The sequence below is a fragment of the Onychomys torridus genome, chromosome 11 (genome assembly GCF_903995425.1).
Source record: "Onychomys torridus chromosome 11, mOncTor1.1, whole genome shotgun sequence".
In the NCBI taxonomy this organism is placed as follows: domain Eukaryota; kingdom Metazoa; phylum Chordata; class Mammalia; order Rodentia; family Cricetidae; genus Onychomys; species Onychomys torridus.
The window spans coordinates 23,811,521-23,834,641 of NC_050453.1; the positions used below are offsets into that span (position 1 = coordinate 23,811,521).

A 23,121-nucleotide genomic window follows, 5' to 3' on the forward strand; every position below is an offset into this window, starting at 1 on the left:
TTTTAAATGAGTCAAAATGTATATTTGTTCATTTCTAGCATTTGAAGTACTCTTCGATGACATTCTTGACCTTAGTACTTAACCACTGAACAACTGCACCTGACCGGCCGCTTTATCGGGTTTCCCTTCGGGTCGGTTTCGCAGAGGCCTGCCCATTCCCCTAGTTTTTTTGTTTTTTAAATTATTTTTTTTTTTTTACCATCACCTTCGGTTGATTCAGTACTCAGCACTAAGGTCTCCCTCCAGTTTACAGGCTCTTCACAAATTGGGTGCAAGCTTGTCTAGGGCTTAGGAAACTTGGTGAATTCCACGTGCTAGGTAGGCCATGGTGGATGAGGATGGTCTTCGTCCCCTGTTGTAAGGCAATATTAATGTCCACGACGTCTTCAGCAGCAACGCCTTTCCCGGCCAAGGTAACCGAAGGGAACGAGCCTCTCCCACCCCTTAAAACAAATTAAAATAAACTAAAATAGCCACAGTACATAATGGGAAACTTTGGTTGTTGGTGGTGGCGGTGGTTTGTTTCTGCAGCAAAACTTTTGAGACCAGCAGGCACTTATGCTGCCCCTAGATGTCATGAAAGTGAAAAACTGGGTGAGTACGTTTGGCATGGCTACGATGGAAGGAGGGGAAGGCGGTGAGAATCTGGAGCAGAAGGTGGGCTGGAGGATGAGTGAGAAAGGAAGGCTGAGTGGGAAGTCCTTGTATGTGAGAAGACCAGGGGGACAGTGCCTGAGGGTGGAGGCTGTGTAAAATGTGAAGAGCCCTCAGCGGTGCTAAGGGGCAACTACTAGAGACTTTATCACATGAAGACACTTAATAGAATAAGGGGGACACGTTTTCTCACAATCCTAGGTAGAAGCGGGGCGGGGGTGGGGGGTGGGGGGTGGGGGGCGGGGAGCTCCATAAAGTCTAGACGGACTCAAATGTTCTCTTGTCCAGCACTAACAAAACAACCAAGGCTCTCTTAGTTCTTCAAAGCACCCGTGGTTGGCGACTTGGGCTGTTGGGCCTCTGCTTTTCCAGCTTGCAAATGTTGGATTAGGAGGCCCTACTAGGTAAGCCCACCCAATAAATCACACCTCTACATGCATTCCATCCATTCTGTTCCTCTAGAAAACCTAATTTAACAAGGACATTTAATTACCAGTATTCAAATGCATATAAGAAATTCAGCTTACCTCCTGGTACCAGGACCCACCAGATATATTTCCAGGCCCATTCAAATAATAATGTAGAAGGCTAGGAAAAGAAGTACTGTTAAAGGAAGTGAACTTCTCAGCTTTTTTCTTAATAGCCACGACTACTTGCTTTTATAATAGATTGTTGTCTACTTACTATTTAATGTCATTCTATGTAGAGAAAATTTTAAAACCCTAAAAAAAATAGGGCTGGAGAGATAGTTCAGTCCTTAACAACACTGACTGCTCTTCCAGAGTGTCAGAGTTTAATTCCCAGCAACCACATGGTGGTGGTTCACAGTGTTTGTAACCTTAGTCCCAGGTGATCCAACACCCTCTTCTGGCCTATGTAGGCAAAATTCTCTCTCTCTCTCTCTCTCTCTCTCTCTACACACACACACACACACACACACACACACACACACACACCCCTAACATATTTTTAGTTACACAATAAACGAACTTGATAGTTTGAATTTTACCTGTGTAATTACAGCATTTAATGCCTACACAGTATTCACTATTTCCCAGTTGTTATCCTGGTTCATCTTGACCTACCTTTTTGTTTTGTTTTGAAGCAGGATCCCTCCATGTTGCCCTGGCTGTCCTGGAACTTAATATATAGACTATGCCTGCCTTTGCCTCCCATGAGGTGAGATTAAAGATGTTTCTAACCTCCTAGATTCATTTTTATTTTACAATGTAAATACTTTTAAAAATTAGCTCAAGCCAGATTGTGGCCAGCCTTAACTATAAGCCAAACTCTTTAAAAAAACAAACAAACAAACAAGAGGTCAGGCTTCTTTGCCAAGTCTTTACTCCCAGCACTCAGGAGAAAGAGGCCAGTGGATCTCTATGAGTTCAAGGTGGACCTGCCTGTTTGGAATTAAAGGTATTCACCACCATACCCAACTGGTCATGACGTTTTGTCAGAACATGCTGGCTACGGATTGGAAACAGCTATCCCTGGTGGTTAGAATTTGGTGCTTTCACCTCTGAGGACTAGGTTTCATTTCCAGTCAGGGAATTTCGTTCAAACTCATGCTTAACCCACATCGTTGGGAACATTTATACTTTAGAAATCAACATAGAGGCAGGTGGTGGTAGTGTATACTTTTAATCTCAGCACCCAGGAGGCAGAGACAGGCAGATCTTTCTACAGAACAAGTTCCAGGACAGCCAGAGCTACACAGAGAAACCCTGTCTCCATAAACAAACAAATAGAAAAAAAAAAAAAAAAAAGAACTCATATAGAAAGATTGGATTAACACAGATAGTATTAATAGGATAGAGGCCCTTCTTTCCTCCCTCCCTCCCTCCCTCCCTCCCTCCCTCCCTCCCTCCCTCCCTCCTTCCCTCCCTCCCTCCCTCCCTCCCTCCCTCCTTCCCTCCCTCCCTCCTTCCCTCCCTCCCTCCCTCCTTCCCTCCCTCCCTCCCTCCTCCCTCCCTCCCTCCCTCCCTCCCTTTATGTATTTACTCCCTGTTCATTGGGTCCCCAAGAGCAGGTGTAGTCCAGAGGTTCGGACTGCACAGGTAATGTCACCAGTGCCCCTGCTGTCTCCACTTGGATGGTTCTTCTCAGGGAGCCCAATCAGGACACTTAACTTCTTTACATATTTTAGGAATGGAGTCATTCTCAATCCATTTGATCCTGTGGGGCGGCAGAGGAATGAGGACACATTTCTGTCCATAATAAACTTTATATGTGAAATGAGCTATAATGAGTTAAGCAAAAGTAGGCTGTGAGATCATCAAGGTCCATGGCAACAGTGATAGGTCCTCAATGAGCTTCACCCATAGTCAACGTGCTCTTCAGGATGACTGAAAGGTGTACCAGGCTTTGACAAGTAGAGCAGAGGATTGTGGAGTATTTGTCCGACAGTTGTAATATTGACTAGATGTAAAAGCAAGATTTCCTAACCAAGAATTAAACCCAGGCCAGGGTGGTGACTGTAATGAACCCTAGTCACTGGACCACCAGAAAGGCATAATGAATATATGTTTTGTTGTTTTTTTTTTTTCCTTTTCGAGACAGGGTTTCTTTGTGTAGCTTTGGCACCTTTCCTGGAACTCACTCTGTAGCCCAGGCTGGCCTCGAACTCACAGAGATCCACCTGCCTCTGCCTCCCTCATGCTGGGATTAAAGGCGTGGGCCACCACCGCCCAGCCCGTAATGAATATTTTCACATAGTGCACTCTGGGAAAACTTTGCAGGACTAGTTTGAATATTTTTTGTTTGCTTGTTTGTTAGTTTTTCTGAGATGAGGTCTCATGTACTCTAGGCTGGCCTCCAACTTGACCGGTAGCCAAAGAGGGCCTTGAACTCCTGATCCTGCTGCCTCTGCATCCCAAGTGCTGGAATTGCAGATGTGGGCTGTGGTGCCCCTCTTTGAGTATGTTCTAGTAGCTTTTAGATATGCCTGAATATTTGGGAGAGGATTGGCTGCCTCTTGGGTCAGACATAGGTGGAGGTTTCCTTGACAGAAAATGTGGAACAAGACACAAATCACACTAGGGAAGAGGGAAGTCCTTCTTGCAGTACTTCTGTCTGGCTGTACTGCTCCTGTGGGTCCCCATTTTCTTATGAAGGGCCCTGTGCTGTGTGAAATGTGTCTGGGATTGTGTGCATTCCTACAGTTGATCCATTTGACGTTGGTTTCGCTCCCAGGCCCCAGTGGGACTCTAAAGAGGTTAGAGGCTGCGTTTTGGCTGTCCCGAAGTCCTTCCAAATTGGCCCCAAATCATTCTTTTTTATTTTCCCTGGTTTTAATGTCTGCTGTGAGAAATTAATAGAGTTAGCAGAACATGGTAGCCAGCACTTAAGAGACAGGAAGCAAGGGGAAGGATAATTGCCTCAAGTTTGAAACCAGCTAGGACTTCACAGTGAGTGGGTGTGGGAATAAGAGAGAGTAATAGTGGAGACCAATACGAGCCAAGTAATAGATGTGTGTGTGTGTGTGTGTGTGTGTGTGTGTGTGTGTGTGTATAATGACAGAATGTTGTGAGGGCTATTCTTGGTTGTCAGCTTAACTATATTTAGAATTCACTAAAAGGATTCTCAAAGAATTAATAAAAAGAGGGTTTTTTAAAAAGTTGTATTTATGGGGGGCTGGAGAGATGGCTCAGAGGTTAACAGCACTGGCTGCTCTTCCAGAGGGCCTGAGCTCCCAGCAACATGGTGGATCACAACCATCTACAATGAGATCTAGCACCCTGTCTGGCCTGCAGGGATATATCCAGACAGAATGCTGTATACATAATAGGTAAATAAGTCTGCTGTGGGGGTAGGGGGTGGTGGACGCCTTTAATCTCAGCACTTAGGAGACAGAGGCAGGTGGATCTCAGTGAGTTTGGGGCGAGCCTGGTCTACAAAACGAATTCCAAGACAGCCAGGACTGTTACATAGAGAAACCCTGTCACCAAAAACCAAAAGAAAAGAAAAGGTTTTAGTATTGGATGTAATTGTCTCTGGCTTTTAAGAGTCCCAAAGCAGCTATTCATCATTTGGGGTTCTCATCTACTAATGGAAAATTCAACAAATACTTCTGACCTTCTAGCAATAGTTCCCACCAGTTACTCAGAGGTTCCTGATTAGAGACACTGTGGATGTCACACCTGATGGATGGGGTTAAATGTTCAAATGATGAAATGATCTTGGAAAAAGTCCGTCCGTCCTGGGCAGCTGGGTACTGTTATTACACGCTGTTTTCAGCTCTCTGTATTACCATCACCGAGATCTCCTGGAGTTTTGCAAAAGTTTTGCACGTTTTAAGGATCAAGAGCCCAGAAGACTCAAATCAACCATCTGCCTGTCCAAGGAAAGGCTTTGCGTTGCAGTATCCAAGAGGATGAGGGAAAGCTCACCAGGAGCAGGTGAGACAGTCTGTAGAGATTCTTTTCAGAACTAAGAGCCCGCGATGTCGTCAGGTGATCCTGGAAGCTCTGCGTGGCGTGTGTGTGCCGCCTGTGATGGTGACGATGTGGGCACCAAGAGAAGCAGAAACACTGGCATGTGCAAAATGTAAATTTCCGGGCTTCGGAAAGAGTAGGAACCGAATGAGCACTGAGGGCAAGTGGGTTAGAAAGGACAGGAGAGTAAAGGCGAAGAGAAATGTACGGTGCATGGTGAGGTGGTGCTGAACAGCATGAGGAAAATGAGAAATCTTTGGGGAAAAATGGCAGTTACACAGTAAAAGGAGCACTTCCCTGACCGGGAATCGAACCCGGGCCGCGGCGGTGAGAGCGCCGAATCCTAACCACTAGACCACCAGGGAGTGACAGCAGCGGGCTGTTGCTTAATAAGTCCTAGCAGTGATTAGACGTTCATTATTACTGAAAGATTGGCTGCTTGATAGCCACTTAGTTCTTGACGCTGGCAATTCTCCCGCTCCCCACACACCCAAAAGGTCTGATCTCCGCCCGCGGCCTCCTCCCTTCGCTCTGTCGAGCCATCGGTCGGTCGCGCAGTCTCCGGTCCAGCTGAGAGACGCCAGACAGGGCCCAGCCTCGGCCCTGGACCTTGGCAAAACACCGGCAGCTTGCGTTGGCCGGGAATCGAACCCGGGTCAACTGCTTGGAAGGCAGCTATGCTCACCACTATACCACCAACGCCGCACCGCCGGGACGGCACCCACGCGACGCCGGGGACTGCCACCGGACGGTGGACAGCGGCGCCTACCACGGGGCCTAGCGGAACCTCCCTGAACCCTCCCCACGGCGACCGCCCCGACTTCGAAGCCACCGCCACCGCCCGAGCCACCGCCACCCGGGGCCCCGCCGCTGCGCGCTGCTCCCCGCCGTCCGGGCCGCGCCGCGCTCCGGCACGCACACGCCGGTCCCTGGTGGCGCTCTCGCCGCCTGACTGCAGCAGCAGCCCTGCGCGCCGCGAGGGCCACGGGGAACAGCGAGCGTCCGGGACCGCTCGGGGCGGGTCATCGACGTGACTCGCGTGGCGCAGTGGTGGCTCAGGACACCGGGGTCACATGCCCCAAGGGCCTGCGCATCCAAGGCCGCCCGTCTGGCTAATAAAATAAAATTAAATTAAAAAAAAAAAAAATAGCGCGTCTCCTCGTCGGGGAATCGAACCCCGGTCTCCCGCGTGACAGGCGGGGATACTCACCACTATACTAACGGGGATGACCACCACAACGACCTCACCGTGACACCGGGCCCTCTCCGTCGCACCACCCAGGCCCTATGGTCTCCCTCCCGCCATGGCCGACCCCCGCATCCAACCCCACAGTCCCCGGGACGCCGCCACAACGACCCTCGCACCAGGACCCGGACCCGCGGGCATTCACCCAGTAGTTGTCCCCTGCCTCCTTCTCCGAGGAAGAGGCTCCGGCTGGCAGGCATGCATTGTTGCTGCGCTGGTTCCTACACCGAAGATGGTGGGACGCGGGCCGGCTGGGGAACGAGCAGAGATCCGGGGACTTGGAGCATCGTGCCCACCTGAGTAGACTGCGGTTGCTTCCTTTCTGTGGAGAGCTCCGCAGCTTCGATCTAGAGTCCAGGCGACCCTGCTGCCGGATCCAATCACCCAAAGATGAGCGAGCGGGTTCAAGTTGTGGCTGCCAAGGAGGCTGCTACAAGTTCTGGTATGTAGTCAGGATGGCCGAGCGGTCTAAGGCGCTGCGTTCAGGTCGCAGTCTCCCCTGGAGGCGTGGGTTCGAATCCCACTCCTGACAATGCTTAATTTTCTCACTTCGCTCCTTCAGTGTCAGCAATTTGCTTTCCTTTAGTATCTTTTCTCTTCCTGTACAGACAAAAATATCAAACTTTATATGCACCTAAACTGACTCTCTCCACTCCCCCGCCCCTCACCCCAGTCCTTGCTCCTTTTTTGGGGGATGCTAGGCAAGCGGTGCCATTGAGGCACATCCCAGGTCCTTTCATGCTCAGGTTCATTGTCTCTAAGTGCTGTCAGCCTCACCCTTCACCCTCACCGTATAGTTAATATTTCTAGTTTTTCTCCTTATGGCTTCTGCATTTTCGATCATCGCTAAAAGAGCATCACACTTCATGCTGAACCTTTTTCTAGGCCCTTTACAATTTCGTTTCCACATTTGATACAGTGCTTTATTCGGATTATATAATTAAACGGTGAGAGTGGACCTTCATTTATCACGTACACCTTTTTTTCCCTCACTGCTTTCTGATACTAGTCTTTACACACTAAATTTCTGATGTGTGTACTTAAGTCTGAACTTTATTCGGGTTCGGCTTGTTTGTGGGTTTTGCCCAGGGATTGTGCCTAGGGCAGGGGATGCTGGACACGTGCTTTACATGTTAGCTATAACCCCTGCTGCTTTCGAAGTTTTGAGATGGCGTCTCACAGAGTTGTCCAGAGTGGCCTCAAACTGTGTGGCAAAGGCTGGCTTCACACTTCAGACCCTCCTGGCTGGAACTCGGATTGAAGCTGCTTCCACTCTTCATAGGTCCCTCCTGTGTTTCCCGCCACTCCCTGTCTCCTCCTTCAATATTCTTTAAGTAGCACTTTTTAAAAAAAAAAAAAATGTGTGAGTGAGTGTTTGCCTGAATGTGAGGAGCACCGTGCTGAACACAGTGCCTTCAAAAGGCCTGAAGAGGAAATCCTAACTCCTGGGCTGGAGTTACAGCCTTTGTGAGCTGCCATATGGGTTCTGGGAACCAAACCTGACTCCTCAGTAAGATGTGGCTGGGTTGATTCTGAATTTGCTGGTTAGTGGAAGATGGGCTCGAACCCCTGATTCTTCTGTCTCTACCCCGGAGTGCTTAGATTACAGGCCTGCAGCACCACACCTGGTTTACATTTTATGATTGTTGGTAGTCGTAGAATTACTGTTACAGATGTATGCTATGTGTGCTTGTGTAGGTCAGGGGACAACTTTGTGGAGTCAGGGATGACGAATATCTCCTGCATGTATGTCTCCCAGGAGCAGAGCAGGATGGGTGTTGCATGAATCCTAGATGGTCTTATAATAAAAACCCGGAGCCAGATATCGGGGTGAAAGCTGAAAGATCAGAGAAACAGAGCAAGCCCACCACCTCTTACCTCACCAACTCCTCAGCCTGATAGAGCATTTGCAAGAGAGCGAATTCCTGTCTCCTCCCACCTTACATTCCTTTCTCTGCCTAGCCATATCACTTCCTATCTCAGCCTTCCAGAGTGCTGGGATTAAAAGTGTGAGCCACCACTGCCTAGCTGTTTCTCTTTTAGACTGGTTTAATCTCATGTAGCCCAATGTGGCCTTGAACTCAGGGGAATCCAGAAGAATCTCTACCTCTGCTTCCGAGTGCTAGGATTAAAGGTGTGTGCCACACTGCCTGACCTCTATGGCTAACTCTGTCCTCTGATCTTCAGGCATGCTTTATTACAAACAATAGATCACCGCAGGTAGGAAAGAGTACAAGTTAGATTGAGTATCACAAGAGCAGTCCAATGGGAGAGGAGCCTTTTGAAACTCGGGACGCAAAGCGCACCTTGGACCCTCAAAGGGAGTAAGAAGTTTATTCTGAACTAAATATGAATGACCATGGCTTGGGAACGTGGATTCAGTTTGCCCCCAAATAACATGTTTCAGTATGGAAGCTGTTACATGAATTTTTATAGTCCCAGAACAAAATAAATCATTAGCTAAGGTACATTTTAAATACACCGGGGCAAACAGAGGTAGGGAGGAGCAGAGTAGGAAGAACTCTACTACAGTCTTTGAATGTTATCGGATGCCATTCTCAGTGTACGGGTTAGAAGCTAGAGGTCTGTGGAGGCTTTGGTGGTGTATTGGTGTTCTTAGTTACAATTACGGCTTTAGCAAAAGCCAAAAGCAGCAGGGGAATCAGTCTCTGATGGACTGACTGCCAAGGAGCTTTGCAGCAGCTCTTTATTGTTACATAAAAGACACTTTTAGCAAGCCATTTTTATGTACCAAAGCCTCTTATCTCATCTAGGAGTTGTCTGAAGGAACCATTACCTAAGCAATTCTCAGCCGTAGGAGAGAGACTTCCTGGTTTGCCAGGTATGTCTCAAGACTAAGTCATACATAGGCTCAGTAATTCCTTCAGGAAAAGCAACTCCGTAAACCTTAGATAACAATCATTGACTATGTACAAAGGATTTCTTCAAAGCTTAGGTGCCATCACCCCAGAATTCACGCCAGATACAAGGGCTCTGTTGGAACTCTCACTACAACGGCAAAAAAAGAGTTAGGTCTGATACAGAGGTGAACATGAATGGCTAGTAAGGAGACCAAAGTAGCCCCAAATAGTGTGGCTCTGAGCCTGAAAACAGTCCATCTCTCCACAGCCATGAAGTAATCACTCGATCAGCCTTGTAGAATCTTTGACTAATCCCCTTCACTACTCCCCATGAGAAGCTGGGACTAAAGGCATGTGCTACCACCTCCAGCAATAATTAATTTTTTTTATCTTAAAAGTCAGCAAATTGGCAGGCGGTGGTGGTGCATGCCTGTAATCCCAGCACTCGGGAGGCAGAGGCAGGTGGATCTCTGTGAGTTCAAGGCCAGCCTGGTCTACAGAGCTAGTCTAGGACACTCTCCAACGCTACAGAGAAACCCTGTCTCAAAAAACAAACAAACAAACAAAAGTCAGCAAATAGCCAGGTGGCAGTGGCGCACGCCTTTAATCCCAGCACTCGGGAGGCAGAGCCAGGCAGATCTCTGTGAGTTGGAGGCCAGCCTGGCCTACAGAGCAAGATCCAGAACAGGCACCGAAACTACACAGAGAAATCCTGTCTCGAAAAACAAACAAACAAACAAACAAACAAACAAACAAACAAACAGTCAGCAAATAATGTAAGCAACTCACAAGTCTCAAGAATTCCCTGAATCATAAAATATTCACAAGGTCCCTCTATTCCCAAGTTTATATGAGCAATAAGAACTGATGTGGACAAAAGAATCTCTTCAACCTATTTGGCTTCCCATAAGTCTTTGCAGAGAGCTCCAGGGAATGCAATTTTCATGAGTCATCAGCCAGATTGTGGTGAGATGCCTTTGAGCCATCCATACCTGTAAGTAACCCCTCACCCACACTTCTATAAATAACCCCAATACACTAGTTGGTTTGCCACTGTCTGCTGAACAGAGATCAGTACAACTAAAGATGACTTTGGGAGGAGTAATCACATCTAGGCCTGTAGGTAACCAGGTATGCAATGGAAGCTGAGCAGTCTGAGGGCAGAGCATCTGCAACAGCAATCCCCAAATACCATATTTTCCCCCACATCCTGGTAGTGTGCCTTCTTGTTGTGCCAATGGTTGCATGGGCCTTGCTATAGGTAGTGAGACATAACCAAGGGTAAACCATTGAGAAGCAGAATGTCCATTTGGGAAATCGCACAGTGGCTTGACTTCTATGTTATACCAAGTGGCATACTGTCTTAGGAAGAGACACCATGACCACGGCAACTCTTATAAATGAAAACATTTAATTGGGGTGGCTCACTTATAGTTTCAGAGGTTCAGTCCATTATCCTCATGTTGGGGAGCATGGCTGTGTGCAGGCAGACATGGTGATGGAGAAGGAGCTGGGAGTTCTATATCTTGACCCACAGGCAACAGGAAGTCAACTAACCATCACACTGAGGGAAGCTTGAGCAAAAGAGACCTCAAAGCCCGCCCCCACCATGACACACTTCCTCCAACAAGGCCACACCTCCTAGTAGTGCCATTCCTTTTGGGGGTCATTTTCTTTTAAACCACCACACACCTGAAACAGAACCAGTTATTAGCTTATTAAATAATGTGGCTGCTAATGCAATAGCTTGTTGAAATCATCTTACTAATAAAAAGCCTACAAAAATTATTTTTCACTAAAAAATGCGAGTAAACTCTTTCTCCCACACCGTTAATAATTTGCACATTCACATGTTACTCAGGATCTTAAAAAAAAATCCCCATTTTAAGATTTTTATAATATTCCATAGGTACTGCCTAAAGTTATATCCTAAAATCCTTTAGGATTGCCTTTAATGCTTTTATAGATGGCTCTAAAGAAGGACAAAGAACATGTTTATACACAAATTCCACATGCTCCACAAACAGATTGTACTTACTCTGGGCTATACAGCTAAAAATCTAAACTCTCTGTAATCAATCAGCTTTTATTAGATATATCTGTCATTGGATATTTTAACTGACTCTGCTATTTATTTAAATTTGGATGACAGCTGACTGTTGTGGGACATTTATACACTGTGTGAAGATATATTACTGGGATTGGTTTAATCAAGAGCTGAATGGCCAATAGCTAGGCAGGAGGTATAGGTGGGACTTCTGGGCAGAGAGAGAGGAAGTAGGAGATGAATCTAGGTGCAGGTCAGATGCCAATGAGACATGGAAAGAGTCAGACATACAGAATGAAAGAAAGGTAAAAAACCACAAGGCAAAATGTAGATTAATATAAATGGGTTAATTTGAGTTATAAGAGCTGGTTAGGAACAAGCCTAAGCCATAGGCCGAGCTTTCATAGTGAATAGTAAGTCTCCGTGTAGTTATCTGTAAGCTGGTGGTTGAGAGCAAAGCATACTCCAGTTTACTGCATGGACTAGGAAGAGTCAGAGTCTGATGGTCATAATGGATAGCTCTGGAACGCCAGTGTGCACATCCTCATCCAAAATGGGTATCCTTAAAGAAGACCGAGGTCCGCATTAACTGACCTTGTATGTAAATCAGCACAGGAAGGACAGAAAAGCACTAAGAATGGAAAGTGGCCTAACTTGAAAGAAAAAAGAATGTTGCATAAGGAATGGGGATGTAGAAAGGATGTAGTGGGAGGAAATATTTGGGATGAGGTACTTGAGAATAGAGTCTAGCTGGAATGGATGGGACATGAATAGTTTGGAGAAAGAAATGGAAAGGACACAAAAGTGGAGAAAAGGCTTAATGCGCTTCTTGAGCTCAGTTTCCTTGCTTTAAATGTAATAGTAAGTAAATACTATGGAAACATGACAGTAACACTTAACTGCTGGCACCTCTGTCTCTAGAAAACACTAACAGGTAAAACCTGCCTAGGAGGAAAGCCAGAAACTGCTGTGGCTGCTGTTGGTAAAGAACCGCGCCTACACAATTTCTTAGGCCCAATGAACCCTCTGCTTATTATTCTGCCTTCTTTGTTTTTGGAGATAGGGTTTCTCTGCGTAGCTTTGCACCTTTTTCCTGTAACCCACTTTGTAGCCCAGGCTGGCCTCGAACTCACAGAGATCCACCTGGCTCTGCCTCCCATACTGGGATTAAAGGCGTGTGCCACCATGCCCTACTTATTCTGCCTTCTTTTTAGGCTAAGGCAGCAATGACAAGTCTCCAAGGTATTTTGGATTAAGATGGAATCTTTTGTATGATAAATTCCTAGGGTTATAAAAGTACACTCAGGTTAACAAAAATTAACTTAGAGAGGTATGTCTACAACTGTAAAATCCTAATCTTATAAAAGCTACTAACCTGTAAACTGTTAAAGATAATTAAGACATATAAATTAATAGTCAATTACCTTATAAATGATCAAATTCTTTTTTTTTTTTTTTTTTTTTTTTGCTAGAGCTGAGGACCAAACCCAGGGCCTTGTGCTTGCGCTCTACCACTGAGCTAAATCCCCAACCCCAATCAAATCTTTAATGTGTTCAAAACTAAGCCTGGCGGGTGGTGGCACATGCCTTTAATCCCAACACTGAGGAGGCAGAGGTAGGTGGATTTCAGAGTTCGAGGCCAGCCTGGTCTACACAGAGAAACCCTGCCTTGAACCCCCACCCCCTCAAAAAACCCTGTTTGTAGTCATACAAAATACAAACATGATTCATTTAAAAAGACAAATTTGGCCTTCAGAGGTCCTGAGTTCAATTTCTAGCAATCATGTGGTGGCTCACAACCATCTATAATGGGATCTGATGCTCTCTTCTGGCATACTGATATACATATTTACATAAAATAAATAAATCTTTAAAAAGTATTAAAATAAAATATCAACTTAAGCAGGCTTGGGTGGGTTTAAAAAGGAAAATAGAAATAAATTGAAATGAGTAAAGTTTTTTAAAAAATATTTTTTCCTGGGTAGTATAGTGGTTAAAAAAAAATGCTGCCAGTTAGTGGTGGCTCACACCTTTAATCCCAGCACTTGGGAGGTAGAGCCAGGTGGATCTCTGTGAGTTTGAGGCCAGCCTGGTCTACAGAGCGAGATCCAGGATAGGCACCAAAACTACACGGAGAAACCCTGTCTTAAAAAAATAAGAAAAATAAAAATAAAAAAATGCAAACATAATCGCATGTTTCTTAAATCACCTTGGAGGCCAAACAGAGATAAACTGAAAATGTAAACAATAAAAATTAGATTATTTTAATCATCTGTACATCAAACTACCTACAAAATGTAGAAAAACTAAAGCCTTCTAACAAGTTCTTCCTCCAAGGAACTGTTATGCTTTTATATTGTTCATGATTTTGTTTCATTTACAGCCTCAGCTGAATAGGTATGTTCATGCTTACATGGAAAAACTCAATTGTTTTCTCCTGCAGGAGTCTATATTATTTCTTAGGTATTTCTAAATATCTTGTTACCTAGTAAGAAGATATTCTTAAGCTCAGAGCTAAAATTGTCCTAAATTTTAAAGCTCCTAAATCTTTTAAAAATATTTGTTTGTATTTTATGTGCATTGGTGTTTTGTCTGCATGTATGTGTGAGGGTGTCAGATCCCCTGGAACTGGAGTTACAGACAGTTGTGAGCTGCCATGGGGGCACTGGGAATTGAACCTGGGTTCTCTGGAAGGGCAGCCAATGCTCTTAACCACTGAGCAGTTTTTCCAGCCCCTGAGATCCTAAATCTTGAGTTAAAAGCTATGTTTAAATCTTTAAAAATTAATGAGGGTTGGGGATTTAGCTCAGTGGTAGAGCACTTGCCTAGCAAGTGCAAGGCCCTGGGTTCCATCCTCAGCTCAAAAAAAGAAAAAAAAAAGTTAATGATCATTGTTTGTTTTTTAGTTTTATGCTTTCCCTTGGTCTGATAAAAGATCTTACTCTGGCAAGGAAAATAGTTAAAAGGGCCTTATCAAGAACCTATCCTTTATTAAAGGCATCGTTTTATACAGCATAAAGGTGCATTTTATATAATATTTCATACTTTTAATAATGCATAATTAGTAATTGATGGACATCAGCTTGATATATGAAAATCCAGTGGTCTGCATCTTGGACATTCTCTGCTGTCAGGTGTGTAAAGATCTGTGCTCCTCAGGCATGCACAGATCTCCCTAACTAGTCAGCTACAAAGCACAGCCCCAAACATAGCATGGGGCCCTGATGACTCCAGGAATATACCAATATGTCACATCTGGAGCTTAGCTTTGCCAAATAGCCCTTTATGCATGTCCTTTCTAGGACCTATTACAACTAAAAATGATAATGGTCCTGTTTATGCTAGCAAATGATTTGAAAAAAATGTTTACTAAATTAAATTAATTTATTAATGTTAATCATGTTACTAAAGTATTTTACTATCCATAGGGTCAAGCTATTGTGGAATGGCACTACCAGATACTTAACTGGCAAATTAAATAAATAGATAGATAGATAGATAGATAGATAGATAGATAAATGGAAGTATTTATAACCACCTAAATCCTCATATACTATTATACCATTTAGCTATGTTAACTTTAAATTTAAAATTTTTTTCATTTGAAAAGATAATGATTTTTCTAGTACCCAAAAGCATTTGCCCTAAAGAAGACACAACCTAATGTAAATGCTAAATAAAAAGAAAGAGCCAGGTGTTCTAACATTGAGGCAAGGTTACACTTGTGTCTTTTCAGGATAAGAACAAAGTCCCAGATGGCTCCTGATCTGATGCATCTGACCAGGACATCCAGAGACCACAACATCCAGAGACCCCAGACAATGAAACTTCTGAAGACGGACGACAAATTCATCAAGAGGAGATGCCCCAAGGATGAGAGTAAGCTGATAACTTGGGGAGACATCAGGACTTTAATTCAGCAAGCTGAGATTTTTTTGGAAAACAATAAGGACATATAGTACTGACGTGAAAATTATGCTTAATGACTGTATTGCATGTTAATTCTTGTTACTGCAGAATCCCAATGCCTTTTTCAGAGGAGATAAAGGACACTCCTATGACAGGAGACAGTATGATATTGTTTTGCCAGGCTAAGGATTATTTATAAAAGTTTAAATTTTGCCCACATTAAAAATATTAGCATGGATTGAGGATGGCCTTCACCTTTTCTCTGTCCTGTCAGCTATTCTTATAATGTTATTATACTTTCTGTTGGGTCCTGGGGTTGTGCAAATACTAGGAATCAGGCCATCGAAGCCTATTAACCAGAAGCAACTTTATTCCAACACTGCAGGGTAAAAAACTCCTAACTAGTTAGGGCCACAGACAGTAATTTGTCTCTGTGACCTCCAATAAGGGGCCACAGGACCTTTTTATAGTATAAGACCATACAGGATGGAGAGTACATTCTGTCTAGATTTATGGCTACAGCAGAGTGCATTTCTGAAATCAGGATTTACAACCCCTGTGGAATGCACCCGGGGTCAGGATTTTTAACCTCTGATTACAGGGTGTTAGTTCAAGCTGTTTACACAGCCATGGGCTGTTCTAATTGCTTTACCGTATCTAGGAGAATGGAGAGCAAAGAGTCACATAGCTTGTTTTAAAGCAAGTATCAGCCCCAATACCTTTAGCATATGCATATAGGCTATAGGCATACAAATTTTCATTTTCCTGGGCTCTTTACTTACTTGTATTAATTAAACTAGCTATAGAAGCAATGCCTTTAATCTTGGCTTCTATTACAACTGGTATTTTTTTTCTTTAAAAAAAATTGGGAGGGAGGAGATGTTGGGAGCAGAGCATGAAAGTCCTTGTGCCCACAGATCTCCAGAGAAACCAGGAATGTTAAACACACAGGATTCTCTTTTCAATGGAAAGGATGAAAAACCTGTTCTTCCACCCAGAAAGCTGAGAATTGGAATTAACAGCCTGAGAATCTGTGTTATCTGTTGGGCCAGGCCATATCAACCTCTTACAACCAAGACCTGAGATTGGTAGTAATATAAATGACCCTGAGAGCCAGAGGCAGCACCAAGCACCCACAACCAGGACCAGAGGTGGCTAACAGCCCAAATGATCTCTATGACTGAGACCAAGACATACCCTTAGGCTCTTAAGTTAGTATAGGTAGCCTATCTATCTCTAGAACCCACCTTCTTAGAGGAATTATATGTACACTGAGTTGAGTTTCAATGTGATTACACTTCTTTGTGCCCTGGGGATTGCATTGTACCAGGAAACTCTTTTTCAAATTGTACTAGACTTAAATATATTGGGAATAAACTGCCTATTATTAGACCCCCTAAGTCTGATCCAGGCTGACAAAGTCAATCTGCACTGGGTTTTCATTCTTATCTCTTCAGGATTCACTTCCTTGTATGATACCTGAAAGGAACCCCCTTCAACTGGGCAGTATCCTGAGCATAGGAGAAAAACCAGTTCCACAATTTGGCCAAATTAAAGCAAGCTTTTATTAAAATATTAAATACTTACCAAGGTGGAATTTGGTCAGGACCACCATCTGGAAACTTACCAGCTGTATGGCCCTGAGGCACCATTTTGTCAGGGCTTATATGAACAAAACCTATAGGTCACCATACTTTTCCATGAGGCTTTATTGTTATTTTCCAAGAACTACAATTCCATGAATCCCAGGAAGTTATCTGATCTTTGGGCAGGTAGAGTTTACAATGTTAACTTAGGGTCTAAAATTTTCCCCCTGAAGTTGTATCCTGGGTCAAATCCTTGACTTTATAATGGGTACTAGTTTTCATTTGATCTAATAACCATAAGCTTAATGGTACTGAGACAGGAATGCAGATGGAGTTTTCCTATCCCGACTACCCATTCCCAAATAACCTCTCAGAATCTTAATATTAATTGTAGATTAATGCTCAGCCAATAGCTCAGGCTTGTTACTAGATAACACTTACATTTTACATTAACCCATATTTCTTATCTACCCTCTGCCATGTGGCTCATGGCTTGTTACCTCATTTTCTACACATCTGGCTTCTCTGCATCTGCTGGCATCTCCTCTGACTCCACCCTTCTTCATCCCAGCATCCTTAGTTTGGTTGTCCCACCTGTACTTCCTGCCTGGCTCTTGGCAAGTCAGCTCTTTATTACACCATTTTGAGTGGCAAATCTTTACAGTACAAAAGAATTATTCCACAGCACAGGAATTATCATTTAGTTATTATAACGATGTTGTAAGACCTAGCAGTAATGAATAGAAAACAGAAGAGCCAAAGGACTTGCAATGTTCTGCATAAAGCAGGCCAAGTGTCCTGTCATATTGTAGAAATACTTTAGGTAATATATCTATCGGTTGATAAATTGGAGCCCACTTTCCTGGTATGTCAATTAGCATAATAGACTACTATCCATTTAGCAGTCACACCTGAATCTATTGATATTTTAACTATCATCTACGCCCTACAGACCAGCAGTCAGCACCCCACCACTCAGACCCAGGCCTGGTGGGATTCCTACACTGGCTCATCCTCAGTCAGCAAATGTAGGTTTTAACTAAGTCTGTATCATTTACATGTAAAGATCAGGGAGTAAGATGTTGGGGTGAAAACATGCTAGATCAGAGAAGCCAAGAGGCATTGAGCTGACCTTCCTTTCAGGCCCAAGATGGAGCAGAAGAGGCATCTCTCCACTCCTGTGAGACACACACACACACACACACACACACACACACACACACACACACACAAACAAAAAACAAAAAACAAAAAAACAAAAAACAAAACAAAACAAAAAACAACACAAATCTTATGTCCCTCCATACTGCTTCCTGGGTGTAACTACCTAGAATCCTGGATCCTCATCCTTTCCATGGCTAATTCCTGTCAACAGACGCTGGCTCAATCCCCTGATGCAAGGTTAATTTTATTAACACAGTCTCAGAGTTTCACAGTGTGGTCAAACATCCTGCAACATTTCCTCCATTTTGTCTACATTAAAATTAAAAGTTTCGCTGGGTGGTGGTGGCACACGCTTTTAACCCCAACACTTGGGAGGCAGAACCAGGCAGATCCCTGTGAGTTCAAGGCCAGCCTGGGCTACAGATCAAGTTCCAGGACAGGCACAAAAAGGACACAGAAAAACCCTACTTGAAAAAAAAAAGGAAAAAACGAAAAGAAAAGTTTTAAACTCTAACAAATTAAAAGCATATACAGTAGGGACAATTATCAAATAATGTCTAAATAGAGTTTTGCTTTGATTTTCAAGACAGGGGTTCTCAGATTAGCTTTTGCTGCACTCTGTCCTGGAACTCACTTTGTAGTCAACCAAGTGCTGGGATTAAAGTCATGTACCACCAACTCTCGGCCAAAAAGGAAAAGATTTAACTGCAACACAGTAAAACTATGTACAATAAGAAACACAATAAAGCCTGGACATGGTGGCACACGCCTATAATCCCAGCACTTGGAGGGCTGAGCCACGTGGATTTCTGTGAGTTGGTAGCCAGCCTAAGCTACAGAGTGAGTTCCAAGAAAGGCACAAAGATACATAGAGAAACGCATGCTCCAACCCAACCCCACAAAACAAAAACAAAACCAAAACAAACAAAAAACCAGAAAAAAAGAAAAAGACAAATTATGACGTAAGGATTACATTTGAATGTGGACAACAGAGTGCATGGGGGGAAAACAAGTATGGATGGGCCTTTAAATGTGACACCAAGAATTGGGGACAGAAGAAGCATTGCATTCAAATCTGCTCGCTTGAGTTGAGGGAAGGCGAGCAGGTTCGAGTGTAGGTGCTGTGTTCCCGGTGCACAGCTGGCACTGGCGCTGCCCATGAGTTGTGCTGTGGGCGCGGTGGGCGCAGCTTGGACTGGAAAGAGGAGGACGGACTGGACACGACGCGTGTGTCTGAGGACCAAAAGGGACTGGTGTGTGCATGGGCCGGGAATCGAACCCGGGCCTCCCGCGTGGCAGGCGAGAATTCTACCACTGAACCACCCATGCCATGGCCCACACTCTCCCCACACATGCCACAGCCTCTGCTCCCCGACAGTCCCTGCACCAGCTGGACCCCGGGCCCTGGATGGACGGACCGGCCACCGGAGGGAGCCCCAAGGTCACGGCCAGGAGCGTCCCCGGTCCAGACTGAGGCTCTGGGGCTCCACCGCGCCTCTCCCGGGAGGACGCCGAGGCCCCACGTCAAGCCTGGCCCTGCTGGCGGACCGGCGGGGGGCGGGCGCGTGGCTGTGCGTGGAGCAAGCGTCTGGCAGGCGTCCCTTGGCACGCGTCCCTCCACACACGAGAATCCCCGACGACCAGAGAGCAGCAAGATGGGTGCGGTGGGTGTCTCCCGCGGAGTTGCGGGAAGGGGATGGGCAAGAAAGGGGTGGCGGGGCGAGGGCTGGGCGAAGAGTTCCGGTGTCGGGTGGGTGTGGACCAAGTCTTCTGTTGGCAAAAGAGTGGCATCGGGCAGGCTGTGGGGCTGGCTGGGCTGCCCAGGAGCGGCAGGCTCGCTTAGTCCTGCAGGCGCCCCATGCGCTCTCCTCCAGGAGTTGGTGGGAAGTGAGAGGAGCGCGCTGGTCTAGGCACAGGTGTGGGCGGGAGGTTGAGGGTGCGAGGGGAGCGGCAGCGCTGGAGAGGTTGTGGCAGGAGGCGCGCCCTGCGATCTCCCGGGATGGCGTGGCCAAAAGAGGAGCGTGTCAGGAGTGGGATTCGAACCCACGCCTCCAGGGGAGACTGCGACCTGAACGCAGCGCCTTAGACCGCTCGGCCATCCTGACGGCGGGTCTGAAGGCGAGGCCCCTTGCCTGGCTGGCAGCCGGCGCCCACGCGCGCGCGGATGGGACCTGGAGCGCCGGGGCGCCCGGGCATGTGGCGGTCCGGGTGCTGTGGCTGCGGGCCTCGCCCGGTGTCCACCGCTTCGACGTGGAGACGCTCCTAGGCGCCAGAGTCGCTGCGGGTCCCGGGGGAGCGGTGGGGTGCGGCGGGGCCACCAGCCCACCCGCGGCGGGGCCGCGCATGAGGTGTCGGTCCAGCCTCAACCGCCGGCGTGGGCGAGGGCGGCAGAGAGCCGTCACCTCTGAGAGCCCCGCTCCACAGCCCGGGCGAGGGCAGGCGCCGGAGACGCGGTGGTGAGCCAGGGTTGCGGGTTCGGGTCCTGGTGCGAGGGGCGTGGTGGCGGCGTCCCGGGGACTGTGGGGTGGGATGCGGGGGTCGGCCATGGCGGGAGGGAGACCATAGGGCCTGGGTGGTGCGACGGAGAGGGCCGGGCGTCGCGCTGAGGTCGTCGTGGTGGTCATCCCCGTTAGTATAGTGGTGAGTATCCCCGCCTGTCACGCGGGAGACCGGGGTTCGATTCCCCGACGAGGAGACGCTGCCATCTTTTCATTTTAGCCAGACCGGCCGCCACGGCTGCGCTGGCCCTTGGGCCGCGTCCAAGGCCCGGATCGGGACACCCACGGCGCGTCGGCCCACGCGCCTCCGGAACCTCGGGCCCCTCGCCTCTGGCACCCCGCTCCCGGCCCAGGACCCCCAACGACAGGGAACGAATCACCTTCCCGAGGAGCCGACCCAGGTGTCAGAAGCGACAGGGTGCGACTCCCGAGTGCTGAGCCACCGCTGCGCCACGCGGGTCACGTCGATGACCCGCCCCGAGCGGTCCCGGACGCTCGCTGTTCCCCGTGGCCCTCGCGGCGCGCCGGGCTGCTGCTGCAGTCAGGCGGCAGGAGCGCCACCAGGGACCGGCGTGTGCGTGCCGGAGCGCGGCGCGGCCCGGACGGCGGGGAGCAGCGCGCAGCGGCGGGGCCCCGGGTGGCGGTGGCTCGGGCGGTGGCGGTGGCTTCGAAGTCGGGGCGGTCGCCGTGGGGAGGGTTCAGGGAGGTTCCGCTAGGCCCCGTGGTCGGCGCCGCTGTCCACCGTCCGGTGGCAGTCCCCGGCGTCGCGTGGGTGCCGTCCCGGCGGTGCGGCGTTGGTGGTATAGTGGTGAGCATAGCTGCCTTCCAAGCAGTTGACCCGGGTTCGATTCCCGGCCAACGCAAGCTGCCGGTGTTTTGCCAAGGTCCAGGGCCGAGGCTGGGCCCTGTCTGGCGTCTCTCGGCTGGACCGGAGACTGCGCGACCGACCGATGGCTCGACAGAGCGAAGGGAGGAGGCCGCGCGCCGAGACCAGACGTTTTGAGGCGGTGGGGAGCGGGAAGAGAGCAGCCAGGGCCAGGCGTCTAACCCGCCAGGAGGCGCCGCGGGCAGCTGGCCCGGCAGGAGTAGGCGCAGGTGCCCGCGAGCCCCGAACGGCAGCCCGGGAAGGCCGGTCACGCCGGGCCATCGGGTGTCGGGATCGGGAGGGCGTGCGGGCCTTGTGGCCTAGAAGCTGGCTGTCGGCCCGGCTGCGGGAGGCGAATGTGGGGACCGTCGGTTGCTCTGCAGGCTCCCTGGAGGTTGCCCTTTAGGCTCCCTGGTGGTCTAGTGGTTAGGATTCGGCGCTCTCACCGCCGCGGCCCGGGTTCGATTCCCGGTCAGGGAAACCTTTGTCCTTCTTCGCTGCACCACCAAGTTCTCTGTCTTGTCTCTTCTTGCCACCTCATGCCACATCTTTGCCGCCTGCAAATCACACACCTCCCTTTTCTTCGCGACCATCGCGGCTCTGCTCGCCGGTGCTGCTCCGACCTCCCACCAACCACCACATAGGCAGCTCCCTGTTGGCACAGCCCACATTTGCCTAGCCTCCCACTGCCTCCCACCGTCCTTGATACAAGACTCCAAATCTGCGCCAGGACAGCTCAGCCTGCCTGATTTCCGACCCGAGCAGCTTACGAACCTCCACCATCACGCGGGCACACACACTCACCACGCTGCCCTCGCGCACACGCTTCCCAGCCACTCATGCACCCCACACAGTCTCCACCTGACTCCCCCATCTGCTCTGAGCTCCAGAAGCAGCCCTCTGGGGCTGCCCAGGCCCACCTGCCCCACCGGCTCCACCTGCCTTCTAACAGACTCCCTGTGAGCATTGCCCTGCTCTGCACCACTCGACGTACGTTTCAAACAAATTGTGTGTGTGTGTGTGTGTGTGTGTGTGTGTGTGTGTGTGTGTGTATACTCACGTTATATTTTTATGTATAGCTTGAAAAACTCCAGGGTAGTGTTGGTGGTTGGTGTGGGATGGGGAGGGACGGGACGTGCGGTGTGCCGTGGGTTTGCTGTGGGGCGATGTTAGTGCGAGGCAGACGGTCGGCTTGAAGCGAAGAGCCTCTGGAGTGCTTACCGTCCTCACCGCTGACGCCGGGGCAGGCAGTGCGCGTCCCCATCCTCGGATTTCCCGAAAGTCCCCTAGAGCGTCTAAGAAGAGAGGAGGCCAAGTCTGGCGGTGGCAAAGGCCACTGTTTGTCCCGCTCCTTGGGGACCGGGGCGCATGGGAGTGGGGAAGAGGCACAGGAGCAGGCGCAGGTATGAGTCGGAAAATTGGAACGGATCCTCTGTCCACCTGTCGGGTCCACTTCCGGTGGTGGGTCCCCTCGCGCCTGACCTTGCCAGCATGTCCGAGGCCCTGTGTTAGATCCTTGTGTGCTAATGGAGGAGGCCCAGAGTCAGATCCTTGAGTGATGACGGCGGGATTGAGCTCGGTCCGGATCGCAGGCCCAGGAGATGGTTCCAGGAGCCTGCTGGCAGAGAGTGGGCTGTCTTCTCTTCCTGCTCATTTCCAACTCCCTCTCGTCCCAACACCCCCAAGCATGACCAGCAACAACAGTAGCACCAGCAGCAAAAGAAGCAGAAGTAGGAGAAGGGGAAGAGGAGGAGGACGTACAGGGGAGGGACAACAGGACAAAGTAATGGTCGTCGTCGTCGGAGGAGGAGCAGCAGCAGCAGCGGCAGCAGCAGTAGTAGTAGTAGTGTTAGTA

At 48.2% G+C, this 23,121-nt stretch overlaps 9 non-coding genes across 9 annotated transcripts; 4 read left to right on the forward strand and 5 right to left on the reverse strand.

The window, feature by feature from the left end:
- Positions 1 to 5,383: 5,383 nt before the first annotated feature.
- Trnae-cuc lies at positions 5,384 to 5,455 on the reverse strand. The gene has a single exon. It is a non-coding gene; the product is annotated as a tRNA-Glu (tRNA).
- A 265-nt stretch (positions 5,456 to 5,720) lies between these two features.
- Trnag-ucc lies at positions 5,721 to 5,792 on the reverse strand. Its single transcript has one exon. It is a non-coding gene; the product is annotated as a tRNA-Gly (tRNA).
- A 453-nt stretch (positions 5,793 to 6,245) lies between these two features.
- Trnad-guc lies at positions 6,246 to 6,317 on the reverse strand. The gene has a single exon. It is a non-coding gene; the product is annotated as a tRNA-Asp (tRNA).
- Positions 6,318 to 6,785: 468 nt separating this feature from the next.
- On the forward strand, positions 6,786 to 6,868 carry Trnal-cag. Its single transcript has one exon. It is a non-coding gene; the product is annotated as a tRNA-Leu (tRNA).
- Positions 6,869 to 19,161: 12,293 nt separating this feature from the next.
- On the reverse strand, positions 19,162 to 19,232 carry Trnag-gcc. The gene has a single exon. It is a non-coding gene; the product is annotated as a tRNA-Gly (tRNA).
- Positions 19,233 to 19,925: 693 nt separating this feature from the next.
- On the reverse strand, positions 19,926 to 20,008 carry Trnal-cag. The gene has a single exon. It is a non-coding gene; the product is annotated as a tRNA-Leu (tRNA).
- A 518-nt stretch (positions 20,009 to 20,526) lies between these two features.
- Trnad-guc lies at positions 20,527 to 20,598 on the forward strand. The gene has a single exon. It is a non-coding gene; the product is annotated as a tRNA-Asp (tRNA).
- Positions 20,599 to 21,192: 594 nt separating this feature from the next.
- On the forward strand, positions 21,193 to 21,264 carry Trnag-ucc. The gene has a single exon. It is a non-coding gene; the product is annotated as a tRNA-Gly (tRNA).
- A 410-nt stretch (positions 21,265 to 21,674) lies between these two features.
- Trnae-cuc lies at positions 21,675 to 21,746 on the forward strand. Its single transcript has one exon. It is a non-coding gene; the product is annotated as a tRNA-Glu (tRNA).
- Positions 21,747 to 23,121: the final 1,375 nt, after the last annotated feature.